The sequence below is a fragment of the Drosophila kikkawai genome, chromosome 3R (genome assembly GCF_030179895.1).
Source record: "Drosophila kikkawai strain 14028-0561.14 chromosome 3R, DkikHiC1v2, whole genome shotgun sequence".
Classification (NCBI taxonomy): Eukaryota; Metazoa; Arthropoda; class Insecta; order Diptera; family Drosophilidae; genus Drosophila; species Drosophila kikkawai.
In genome coordinates, this window is record NC_091731.1 from 680,697 (window position 1) to 693,779 (window position 13,083).

Genomic DNA, 13,083 nt, shown 5'->3' on the forward strand with positions numbered 1-13,083 from the left:
GAGACTCAAATTGGTCTCGCAATGAGAATTTTATTTTTATATTATTTCACTGGTTTTTGAACTGAAAAAATATTAGAAAATTAGGAAAAATAATATGTTTTTGATGGCAAGGAAAAATATTAGAAAATTAGGAAGAATAATATGTTTTTGATGGCAAGGTTCTTGCGCTGTAAAATTAATTTAAATATATATTTTTTTTAATTGAAAAAATTGAAGGCATTATAGGTTAAAAACATATATTTAAAGGTTTCCGCATTCATTTATGTGTGAATACTTCGACGTGGACTTCAGAAATTCATAGTAATACGTCTCGAATGGCGGTAGATTTTATTGTTTACCTTTTACGGTCGGTGTGACCGTAGTCGTATTACCAAAATAATCCAAGCAAAATTACACATATAGTGTTCTCTTTCAAGGTTCTAATGAAGTATCTAATTAATGAAAACTGCATTAGAGTGTCATACGGCCATTAGAAATGGAATAGGATAGGAACAATAGCGACATAGGAAAATGGATCGGCGACATTATGAAAAATATATGAATTGAATGCGCGCGTGCGCTACACACTGACCGAACGATTGCTGGCCACACTATTAGGGCAAATCCCGCAGAGACTCTGGGCACACTATCTGCTCAATTTCGACTTTCGAGTTCGACAACAACGGGGGTCGGTTGACTTACGAGTCCGGAGTCCGGACATATCCCCTCGGTTCCAAACGCATTCGCTCGTGGATGACTTTCGAGACCGAATAACCTATCTTCTGGCGGAACTATTGGTATCTTCCCTACCGGAAAGCCGAAAATTAGGACGGGACCCGGCATGAAATTATTAAGAATTCTACCTTTTAAGTCAATAAACATTAAGAAAAATGTTACGGCATAATTCTCTAGCGTTCTACTCTGGGACTGGGTCGGAATCTCTTATAGCAACCACGCCAGAACCAAATTAATTCCTGAACGGACCCTGGCTGTCCCGCGAGCTATCCGAGGATCGACAGACCGTCACAATTATATTAAATTTCCTTTCCAATTTTCCATTCTGCGACGATGCCCTACATGTATTTATATACGATTTTAAAACTTTAAACGCGTTTTTCTCAAAACCACTTTTTTTGAGTCGGCCGGATACATAACTCGAACAAATCTTAACCGATCGATCTGAAATTTTGACAGTATATTCAAAATAAATTTGTCTATCAAAGTGCGATCACGTGCGATTTTGTGCTTACTATTTTTTTTATCAACAATTTTGTGACTTTTTCGTGATATTTAAAAAAATTTTTTAATCACTCAACATTTTGCAAAAAATCAATATAGCTGTTGATGTATAGAAACTAACAAAACTAGATTTTTTGTTCTAGATCAAAAATTAAAGACGTAAGCTTTCCGGCCACGGACCCTCTTCAAAAAAAAAGGGCCTAGAAAGAAACTGTGACAAAGAGCTCCAAGACTACGAATTCCGTCGATGTAAGGACTCTAAATGTCAATGAGCTGCTACAAAAGAAAATTTAACTGTTCCCGAAAGACACATTCATGCTACCACACAGTCTTTCAACTATTGAGCATCATCATATCGCCATTTATGTGGGACTAATATTCGTAATGATTATTCATTTCGTTAAAAAATGGCAAGTAGTTCAACAAAATCAACGAGGCCATACCACGTCTGCAACTACGACTACTCTCGCAACTTAACCGTTTAAAAAGATTCAAAATGATCGAAAACAACAATTTCTTTTTGTTTTATGAACATGCCGCCAGGAATCGGACGGGAAAGGAATTTTGGAACTGAAATAAAGTTCCGATTTGCTGGACGTGTGGCTGGGTAGAGGACACAGTATTGAGCCCCGTTTTGATTGGCTCCGCAATAAAGTAAACAAAACTTGTTTATCTACTGCTACTGTTCACAAGCTTTTACACAGTTCACGGCGCGGATATTTTTGTATCTTCATTACTACCTGTCGGTTGCTTGCGAGAAAATGCTTCTGAGCCGCGTAATCTATATAGTGACATATCCACAGTTCCACGGACTCTGTCTACGTCTACTTTCTTTACACACAACACAAACACACATTATTGTAATACCCTGTAACACAACCACACTTGCCCAATACACCCTTTGCTACCCTAGTTATATCCAGTACACACCAGATAGCAACCGGATGTTTATAAGAATCCCAAAGCCAAAGCTAGTGGAATAAACCCAGGCTCCACACAAAGGATGCAATCTGAAACTCTAAACAAACTCCAGACAGTCCCTTCTGTAGACTAAACATTTATGACTTAAGTCATCACACGTTCCCACGTTCAAAGTTCGGACTCGCCAAGTCGAAAACAAAAATATTTGATTTCAATAACAAATCGTAAAATCAAAGAGCACTTGTATCCAAGAGCGAATGCACTTGAATCCAAGAAAAGATTAATTACTAACTCCAAGCTCTCTCCAAATTCTCTTCAGAACTGTAAAAGTTTAACTCAATATTTGAAAGCTCGAGACCGAGGCTTGAACGTTAATCAATCCAAATCAATTAGGAGAGTTCAGTTAGAGACACGAAATTGTTCGGTCGGTGATCTTCATTTAAAATACAAAACCTTTGTAAAAACTAATTGTAATATTCAGTTAAATAAAAATTATATTTTTTTTAACTTATGAATATCCAGTTATTTAATTATATATATAAAAATGGAGACAAAAAATGTTAGCAATCACATCACAAGAGAACGGCTGGGCCGATTTGGCTCAATTTTTTTAAAATTTGGTTGTCATTGCCAGAAGAAGATTATAGCATAAGAAATTTTTGGGAAAACCTTCTGGAAAATCCCTAGCGGCTCAACAACATGAAAAACCCTACAAAGATCATAGCTGCGTTGAGATTGTGCATCAATGAAATCGACCAAAAAATTATTGAAACAAAAAAATCGAGTTAATAAAGCATTACCAAAGTGAGCTTAAGCAATTGGAAATAATGCCTGCTGTTAGACGATCAAGACTTGGACGACGTTCACGCAATCCAATAAGTAGTCCGAATTTCCGTAATAGTTGGATGCAAGAGAAACGTACAGAAATAGATGCATCGACACGTGCCTAAATGGCACAACTTCGCGCTGCACAAAGACCAGCTCAAGCCCGACAAAATAATAGAGGAAGACGAACCGCATATGAAAATTTGAATCGCGCTGCATTCGCATACAATTCTGAAACACCCTACAAAGATCTTAGCTGCGTTGTTATTGGTGCATTGTCTGTCGTATGTCAGCATTGCAATGCACTGAAGTTTCGGTTTAAAACCCCCGGCTTATGCTGTGCAGGTGGCAAAATTAAATTGCCCGTTTTGGCTCATCCACCAGAGCCATTGTATTCGCTACTATATGGAAATTACCCCAATCAAACAGTTTCCTAAAGTGTAACGGCCAGGAGTTCGAATATCTAAAAGCTTAAAAAGTTTTTTTATAGCTGATTTAAAAAAAAAAATTAGCTATATTAAAATCTGGCATCGCTGAAAAAACAAATGAATTATCTTAAGCTTGCTCTCTTAAGGCAGCTGCATTGATAAGCGCAGCCAACTTTGGTCCAGACAAAGCTTTTCGAGCTTATCTATATAAACCACCCACGCGGCTATATTCGATCTTTTCCGACCAATATAATAAAACTTCGCAGACATCGATCTTGTGTTTTGTGCAGTGAAAAATAAAAATTCAGGTTAAATCCGTTTGCGCACATTTTTTTTATACACAATTATTATTGCACCCAAGCGCGTAAATAAATTGCGCCCAAGCGCTTTATTTAATAAATTGTGCCAACGGTTGAAAAAGTGCTTTCAGTTTTCGGGAGAAAAATTTTCTTCTTGGCTTCAATTTCGAGTTGGCCAATGAAAACTTCCTGGACCGCTCGCCAGGAAAACTGCAAATAATCTTTGCAGCCTTTTCTGAAAGGTATGTGTTTTTTTAAACGGCAGAATTAAATTGCGTTTTTCTAACGCCAAATTTATTTCATATTAGTGTTGCCTTTGGAAGCTGAAAAACCCTCCCGACTACGGGAAATAGAGAGAACTACATTGAAAAAATCTAAAGTGAGGAAAACCGTCCAATTGGATCCCGGTTTGAGGAAAAGTCAACCCGAAATCCGCACCTGGCCAGCCCCTAAATCCGCACCTGTACCCAGCAGCGAAAAGCACAGGGCAGCGGTAGCGCTTGGTCCAGCGACGTCGGCAGAGGCAGAGCAGAGGAATGATAAGGCGGAGGCAGCGATCGCACCACGCGTTTTAGGAAAAGGGTTTTGTTGTAAAAAAGTGGTTGTTGTTTTTCTAAGCTTGTTTTGCATTTGATTTTCTTTTGTTCTCTTTTGCTCGGCAAATGCATAAAAAGTAAAGAGTGTTGCGACGTAGAAATGACCTACAATTAAATTAAATTAAAATGCCAAATTAAAGTCGATAGAAATTTTTTTTTCATTCTTACGCTAACTTAAAGTTTCAGTAATTAAAAAAAATATATATATTACATATGAGAAGTTAAATTCAATTTTTTAAAGCTTTTGCCCCCCTTAAGCCTTATGATCATCATGTAACCCCGCTGGAAGGCCTTTCAACGATGGAAAAGTAAACGTGTGAGTAATGCCTTGAACAAAAAAATATATATACATATATATATATGCTAGCTTTAAGTTGAAATTATCTTCTCCAAAATATTGCGTGAATTAAGTATTAATAATAAATAATGAAATAATTGTTTTGATACACCGAAAAAAAAGAACCGCAATGAATTTATGCAATTAAATTTAGAATTGATAATTGATCTACACTGAAAAAAAAAACATTTTTTTAATTAATTAATTAAAATGTAGTCTATATAAAAAAAAAATATATATATAAATATATATATAACAAAATTATTAGAAATACATATTGAAGCAATTAAAGTAAGGAAATAAAGTAATAGTAATATATTCAACCAATTAAAAATGCCATAGATAAGCTTTTTAATTAAAATTAAAATATTGAATTCCGTCGATGTAAGGACTCTAAATATCAATGAGCTGCTACAAAAGAAAATTTAACTGTTCCCGAAAGACACATTCATGCTACCACACAGTCTTTCAACTATTGAGCATCATCATATCGCCATTTATGTGGGACTAATATTCGTAATGATTATTCATTTCGTTAAAAAATGGCAAGTAGTTCAACAAAATCAACGAGGCCATACCACGTCTGCAACTACGACTACTCTCGCAACTTAACCGTTTAAAAAGATTCAAAATGATCGAAAACAACAATTTCTTTTTGTTTTATGAACATGCCGCCAGGAATCGGACGGGAAAGGAATTTTGGAACTGAAATAAAGTTCCGATTTGCTGGACGTGTGGCTGGGTAGAGGACACAGTATTGAGCCCCGTTTTGATTGGCTCCGCAATAAAGTAAACAAAACTTGTTTATCTACTGCTACTGTTCACAAGCTTTTACACAGTTCACGGCGCGGATATTTTTGTATCTTCATTACTACCTGTCGGTTGCTTGCGAGAAAATGCTTCTGAGCCGCGTAATCTATATAGTGACATATCCACAGTTCCACGGACTCTGTCTACGCCTACTTTCTTTACACACAACACAAACACACATTATTGTAATACCCTGTAACACAACCACACTTGCCCAATACACCCTTTGCTACCCTAGTTATATCCAGTACACACCAGATAGCAACCGGATGTTTATAAGAATCCCAAAGCCAAAGCTAGTGGAATAAACCCAGGCTCCACACAAAGGATGCAATCTGAAACTCTAAACAAACTCCAGACAGTCCCTTCTGTAGACTAAACATTTATGACTTAAGTCATCACACGTTCCCACGTTCAAAGTTCGGACTCGCCAAGTCGAAAACAAAAATATTTGATTTCAATAACAAATCGTAAAATCAAAGAGCACTTGTATCCAAGAGCGAATGCACTTGAATCCAAGAAAAGATTAATTACTAACTCCAAGCTCTCTCCAAATTCTCTTCAGAACTTTAAAAGTTTAACTCAATATTTGAAAGCTCGAGACCGAGGCTTGAACGTTAATCAATCCAAATCAATTAGGAGAGTTCAGTTAGAGACACGAAATTGTTCGGTCGGTGATCTCCATTTAAAATACAAAACCTTTGTAAAAACTAATTGTAATATTCAGTTAAATAAAAATTATATTTTTTTTAACTTATGAATATCCAGTTATTTAATTATATATATAAAAATGGAGACAAAAAATGTTAGCAATCACATCACAAGAGAACGGCTGGGCCGATTTGGCTCAATTTTTTTAAAATTTGGTTGTCATTGCCAGAAGAAGATTATAGCATAAGAAATTTTTGGGAAAACCTTCTGGAAAATCCCTAGCGGCTCAACAACATGAAAAACCCTACAAAGATCATAGCTGCGTTAAGATTGTGTATCAATGAAATCGACCAAAAAATTATTGAAACAAAAAAATCGAGTTAATAAAGCATTACCAAAGTGAGCTTAAGCAATTGGAAATAATGCCTGCTGTTAGACGATCAAGACTTGGACGACGTTCACGCAATCCAATAAGTAGTCCGAATTTCCGTAATAGTTGGATGCAAGAGAAACGTACAGAAATAGATGCATCGACACGTGCCTAAATGGCACAACTTCGCGCTGCACAAAGACCAGCTCAAGCCCGACAAAATAATAGAGGAAGACGAACCGCATATGAAAATTTGAATCGCGCTGCATTCGCATACAATTCTGAAACACCCTACAAAGATCTTAGCTGCGTTGTTATTGGTGCATTGTCTGTCGTATGTCAGCATTGCAATGCACTGAAGTTTCGGTTTAAAACCCCCGGCTTATGCTGTGCAGGTGGCAAAATTAAATTGCCCGTTTTGGCTCATCCACCAGAGCCATTGTATTCGCTACTATATGGAAATTACCCCAATCAAACAGTTTCCTAAAGTGTAACGGCCAGGAGTTCGAATATCTAAAAGCTTCAAAAGTTTTTTTATAGCTGATTTAAAAAAAAAAATTAGCTATATTAAAATCTGGCATCGCTGAAAAAACAAATGAATTATCTTAAGCTTGCTCTCTTAAGGCAGCTGCATTGATAAGCGCAGCCAACTTTGGTCCAGACAAAGCTTTTCGAGCTTATCTATATAAACCACCCACGCGGCTATATTCGATCTTTTCCGACCAATATAATAAAACTTCACAGACATCGATCTTGTGTTTTGTGCAGTGAAAAATAAAAATTCAGGTTAAATCCGTTTGCGCACATTTTTTTTATACACAATTATTATTGCACCCAAGCGCGTAAATAAATTGCGCCCAAGCGCTTTATTTAATAAATTGTGCCAACGGTTGAAAAAGTGCTTTCAGTTTTCGGGAGAAAAATTTTCTTCTTGGCTTCAATTTCGAGTTGGCCAATGAAAACTTCCTGGACCGCTCGCCAGGAAAACTGCAAATAATCTTTGCAGCCTTTTCTGAAAGGTATGTGTTTTTTTAAACGGCAGAATTAAATTGCGTTTTTCTAACGCCAAATTTATTTCATATTAGTGTTGCCTTTGGAAGCTGAAAAACCCTCCCGACTACGGGAAATAGAGAGAACTACATTGAAAAAATCTAAAGTGAGGAAAACCGTCCAATTGGATCCCGGTTTGAGGAAAAGTCAACCCGAAATCCGCACCTGGCCAGCCCCTAAATCCGCACCTGTACCCAGCAGCGAAAAGCACAGGGCAGCGGTAGCGCTTGGTCCAGCGACGTCGGCAGAGGCAGAGCAGAGGAATGATAAGGCGGAGGCAGCGATCGCACCACGCGTTTTAGGAAAAGGGTTTTGTTGTAAAAAAGTGGTTGTTGTTTTTCTAAGCTTGTTTTGCATTTGATTTTCTTTTGTTCTCTTTTGCTCGGCAAATGCATAAAAAGTAAAGAGTGTTGCGACGTAGAAATGACCTACAATTAAATTAAATTAAAATGCCAAATTAAAGTCGATAGAAATTTTTTTTTCATTCTTACGCTAACTTAAAGTTTCAGTAATTAAAAAAAATATATATATTACATATGAGAAGTTAAATTCAATTTTTTAAAGCTTTTGCCCCCCTTAAGCCTTATGATCATCATGTAACCCCGCTGGAAGGCCTTTCAACGATGGAAAAGTAAACGTGTGAGTAATGCCTTGAACAAAAAAATATATATACATATATATATATGCTAGCTTTAAGTTGAAATTATCTTCTCCAAAATATTGCGTGAATTAAGTATTAATAATAAATAATGAAATAATTGTTTTGATACACCGAAAAAAAAGAACCGCAATGAATTTATGCAATTAAATTTAGAATTGATAATTGATCTACACTGAAAAAAAACATTTTTTTAATTAATTAATTAAAATGTAGTCTATATAAAAAAAAATATATATATATAAATATATATATAACAAAATTATTAGAAATACATATTGAAGCAATTAAAGTAAGGAAATAAAGTAATAGTAATATATTCAACCAATTAAAAATGCCATAGATAAGCTTTTTAATTAAAATTATTAGTATTTTTTTTAATGTAGCCTTTAAAAATTTTCTACTTTATCTCGCACCTTTCGCTCATACCCAGCTGTCCTTTTATAAACAATAATGATCCTACACTGGAGAAAAATAGACAAAAAAAAATCTATAGATATAAATTAAATAAATAACAAAATAAAATCACAATCAATATGCAAAGCTAAAGCAAAAATTATAATAGGTAAATAAATAATTTAACAACAACCTTTAAAAATGTAAACTACGCTAAAAGAAAAAGAATTTTCGTAAATTAATAATTCCCTTTATTTTCAATAATCTTATACAACAAAACAACATGAATTAAAAATTTATTATGTATTAACAATTTTTCGTTTAGGTTTAATTTAGTAGCTTTAGGGACTACACTGTAAGAATAAAAGGGATAAAACTTTAGAATTCGATCATTTTTGTAATTATTTCCGGATAATGGATTTGTTCATTTATTCAGACTTGAGTTTTGTTGTGTTTAGGAAATGGAATATATTGTTAACGATTACGAATTAAAGTATTGAGAATTGAAATCATGACGTGCTAATTTTTATTATTTTCTGGATTGACATGGCAACTTAAAACTCGTCGGAGGAATGTTTTGGGATCTTCCGTAATTTTTTTTCCGCTTTGAAGATCATGGTTGGGTAGGGTACAGACAGCGAGAGTCAAATATCACCTAAGACCTTGCTAACCGTTTATAGTTCGCAGTCCGATCCTAGTTTTTTTTCAATGTGTTTGCTTTTAGTATTGGTTGATTTGGTTTAATTCAGGGAGTTGAGCTCCTGTTTATAGTGTCAGTAGGAATCCTAAAAATTAAAGGTTATGTGAATGTGGAATGGAAATGGCAAAAACCCACCCCAAACGCCCAAGAGCTAAGGCACAAGAGGATTCCGCCCGTCATTCTTCCGGACCCGAAGAGAGTGAGAAAGAGAGAGAAGCCCCGAAGACCAGTAATATATTTTCTTCCTTTGTCACACCTCACCCGCACGTTACAAAAGCTTGCACAAAAATATAACGGATGCTTTCAAATCACGTCATTTGGAGCAGAGGTTCTTCATCAATTAGGCTACAATACAAGGTTTAAGGTAATGGCGTCTCTTTATTATCAAAATGAACAACTCACATTTTTTCGAAATTGCGTCCCAACATTCAGATTCAAGGGCAAATTCACCACCGCGCGGGCGCTTTGTTAGCACCACAAAAAAAAAGATCATAAATTCCTTCAAATCTATTTCATTTGTGATTCGGCAGTTGAACTAAATCACCGCTTTGCAATTGTTACTGCAACTAAACGTGAAATTATCGAACAATTGCAAGATCTTCTCCATGAGAATTATGAATTGGTCAGATTGTTCAAAACCGCATTGGATTAATGCATTATGACGAACACAAAATCATCAGCGCTGTCAAAAGACCCACTGGTAGCCATGCAAGATAATTCAATGCTCCCACTATCAATGAAGACGCAATGGTGATTGTTGGCGAAAATGTGGACTCACGCGATATTGTTCTTAAGCGTAGGGATAATAGCCAATTGCTGCGAGTTTATGAGACTCATCGGTCATATGATGCTCTTCAATGCCCGTTGATGTTGTGTCGTGGAGAAGATGGGTATCACTTCAACATAAAGATGGTCAATCCAACGACAGGTTTGCTTACAAATCATCACTTCTTTTTGATACGATGATGTTTCAACAGTACTGTTTCGACATGTACGTCAAAGTAGAAACGGAACGTCTCAATTTCATTTGTTTTAATCAGTCGAAGTAAAGTTCGCCGGGTCCCCTAGTAAACATTAAAAGCGTGATCGACTATTTTATGCTAGAAAAAACAGCAGTCTAAATAATTTGACAGACGTCTTCCACAGAGCTCTGGATTCTTCCGATCCGTATCTATCCGGAATCTCTTTACACAAGAACTCAAGGGTACAACCTCTTATGTACCCTGTTTATGAAAAAAAACTAAGTAAAAATGAAAATACTGCCAACTGCTAATGTGGGCGGCAGGCATAGGCGTGGTCAAATTTCTAAAACGACAAAATTCGAAATTCGAGAAAAATAGTTCAAGCATATGTGCAATATTTGAGGCCAGTATCTCCAAAATTGGAGTTTATGCTAAAAAAAAAAGAAATTTCCGTCCAATGCGCATTGTCTAGAATAGAGTTTATTAAGCTATGACCAAAATAAAGAGGCATATATTTTTTTTTACTTTTAGCATTGTCCTACCGTTATCCTTCGCATTTCTCTTTACGTAGCTAAATAGATCAAGCTATGCGATAAAAAAATTTAAGAAAATTGGTCAACAACAACAAGAATAACAATTAAAAAAAGTTGGGATGTGCAAATAATATTCCATTTGTGTAAATACTTTTGACTACATCTATACCAGAGATGGGCATGCCGTGGCTCAATTTGCTCTCACTGCTCAAACCGTTATCTTTTTTCGGAGGCGCCAGCAAGTCGTGCCATATGTTCGGTGCTCGCGATCAGCGAACCGTGAAGATTTACAAAAACAACGACACTGACTTTTGGCGCAGGTAGCAAGCACATCGCGATCTAGAGTTTGCAACAACACAACCCGTCGCGATGCTGGGGGTTGTTGTTGTTTTTTTTTCTGGCCTAGCTGCTACCCAAACCGTTAGATCTCATGCCCGTCTCTGATCTATACAATACAATATTGAACAACAGACCATCATTATTCAGAAATTTGAATTCTATTAATTCTGCACTATGGTTTACTGACTTCGCCTTCAATAGGCTCGAAATGTTTTTCGATATATACTCGTACGTGATCTTACCTATGTTAGCGAATGATAAATCTTCATGTTTTTATAATTAGATACATTTTTTAAATATTTAATCACTTTTCCATTACAGACTTTAACAACAGCTTTCCGGCAGCATGACACTGACATGGATGGGGTCATCACAATACATTATGAACAGTTTTTAAGTATGGTGTTTTCATTAAAAATATAATTATAACTTATCAAATATATGGCAATAAAAGAGTGTATAAAAAATATAACATTATATTATATATATATTATATGGTTTGTATTACATTTCAAGGGTATATTTGTATTAGTCCCAAGTGGTGGATATATATTTCAAGATATTCTGGTAGTGTTTCTACGACCAAATCCTATTAAAGTTTATTTTTTAATGTATTGTAGACTAGTCTTCCGGATTTACGATCGGCCCGCAAAATTCGTTGTCCTAGAAACTCGGGTTTCTGCAAGCCCTTTGAATATTATGTGTCGCGTGTACGCACACAAATATATATTAATCATAGCCGTATGACACTGGCGCATTAATCAGAGACTTCATTAAAAATTTGGCAGCGCTATAGCGTTTTACACAAGTGCGAGCAAGACGACTAAATGGCGCTCTAATGCATTAAAATAATGCATTAACTACTTCATTGCCGCGATAATCGATAGATCTACATAAAATATACTAGATACTCGATAACAAAATACGGGTTTAAGGGGGTCTTCTCATTCAAAAGCCGTTTTTTGGACCCATTTTAAAAAAAATTCTTATTTGAAAACGCAAAGAATAATTGAAAACTTTTTTTATTTATTGTATTCAAAAATGTTCAAAGTAACTAAAAAAAGTTGTTCTTGCCTCGATACGAGGGTTGTTCAAAGTGTAATGAGACTTCAAACTTGGTGGTCGAAAAAAAAGGTGTCGTCCTGGCGGCCACGATTCAGGGTCTCCAGAGCGTCCGAAATGCAAAAAAAAAACGGGGTTATATGCAGAATAGATGTCATTTTCGGGTGAAGGAACAGATTTAAAAAAAAAAATTTTTTTAACAAAATGGCCATTCAAAAAAAACAATTTCGATTTCGGGCTTTTTTTTTGTAGTTTAGTGTAAAAAAATATATATAAAAAAAAAATTTTTTTTAATCTGTTCCGTCACCCGAGAATGGTGACAATTCTGCGTCGATTCCACTTTGTTTCATGAAAATCGGTTCAGTTGAACTGGAGATATCATGGCCGCCAGTTCGAAAAACGTGGTTTCGAGATAAACGCGTTTGAAGTTTGAAAAAAGCTCATTTTGCGAAGACCTTGCTTCACAAAAAAGGCTGTATCTTCTAAAGTATTTCGAATTTCTAAAAATCATTTTGGGGACATATACACAACATCCCAAGCTATAAATAAATGCAAAAAAAAAAATCGAAAAAAAAGTTTCCCAATGAGAAGACCCCCTTAAGGGGTTAAATACCTTTTTGAGCGAAAAAATTGAGGGAACTTTCGATTTTTTTTTCAGGTGTGTAGCAATTATTTTATGACACTGAAGTTATTATTTATTGATAGTACATGTTTTTATCGAAACAACAAGCGTTTGTTCTTGAAAAAATATAAATAATTTACGAAGCTATGGCAATTCTCTCGGAACCCTTTTTTTTATAGCGGCTTGCGGTGACCACGATAAAAGTCCAGCAGGTCAAGTGAAATAAAAAACCAAAAAAATTCTATTAGTATAGTATTTTATCCAGTTCGTGAACGATTATTTTCAAGATTATTTGGTTTTTTCTGC

At 35.5% G+C, this 13,083-nt stretch overlaps 1 protein-coding gene and 1 long non-coding RNA gene across 6 annotated transcripts in view; one reads left to right on the top strand and one right to left on the bottom strand.

Annotated features, from left to right (window-relative positions):
* LOC138928989 (rabankyrin-5) overlaps positions 1–13,083 on the bottom strand; it is a 280,025-nt gene that overhangs the window by 195,993 nt on the left and 70,949 nt on the right. The window lies entirely within an intron of this gene.
* On the top strand, positions 1,493–11,565 carry LOC121503269 (uncharacterized). 3 transcript variants are annotated; one of them, XR_005991343.2, is made up of 4 exons: positions 2,886–3,933; positions 4,000–7,474; positions 7,541–8,144; positions 11,415–11,565. It is a non-coding gene; the product is annotated as an uncharacterized lncRNA (long non-coding RNA). The 3 variants fall into 3 exon arrangements; XR_005991345.2 differs by lacking the exon at positions 11,415–11,565 and having other exon boundaries at positions 4,000–4,603; positions 5,303–7,474; positions 7,541–9,074; XR_011445145.1 differs by lacking the exon at positions 11,415–11,565 and having other exon boundaries at positions 1,493–3,933; positions 7,541–9,074.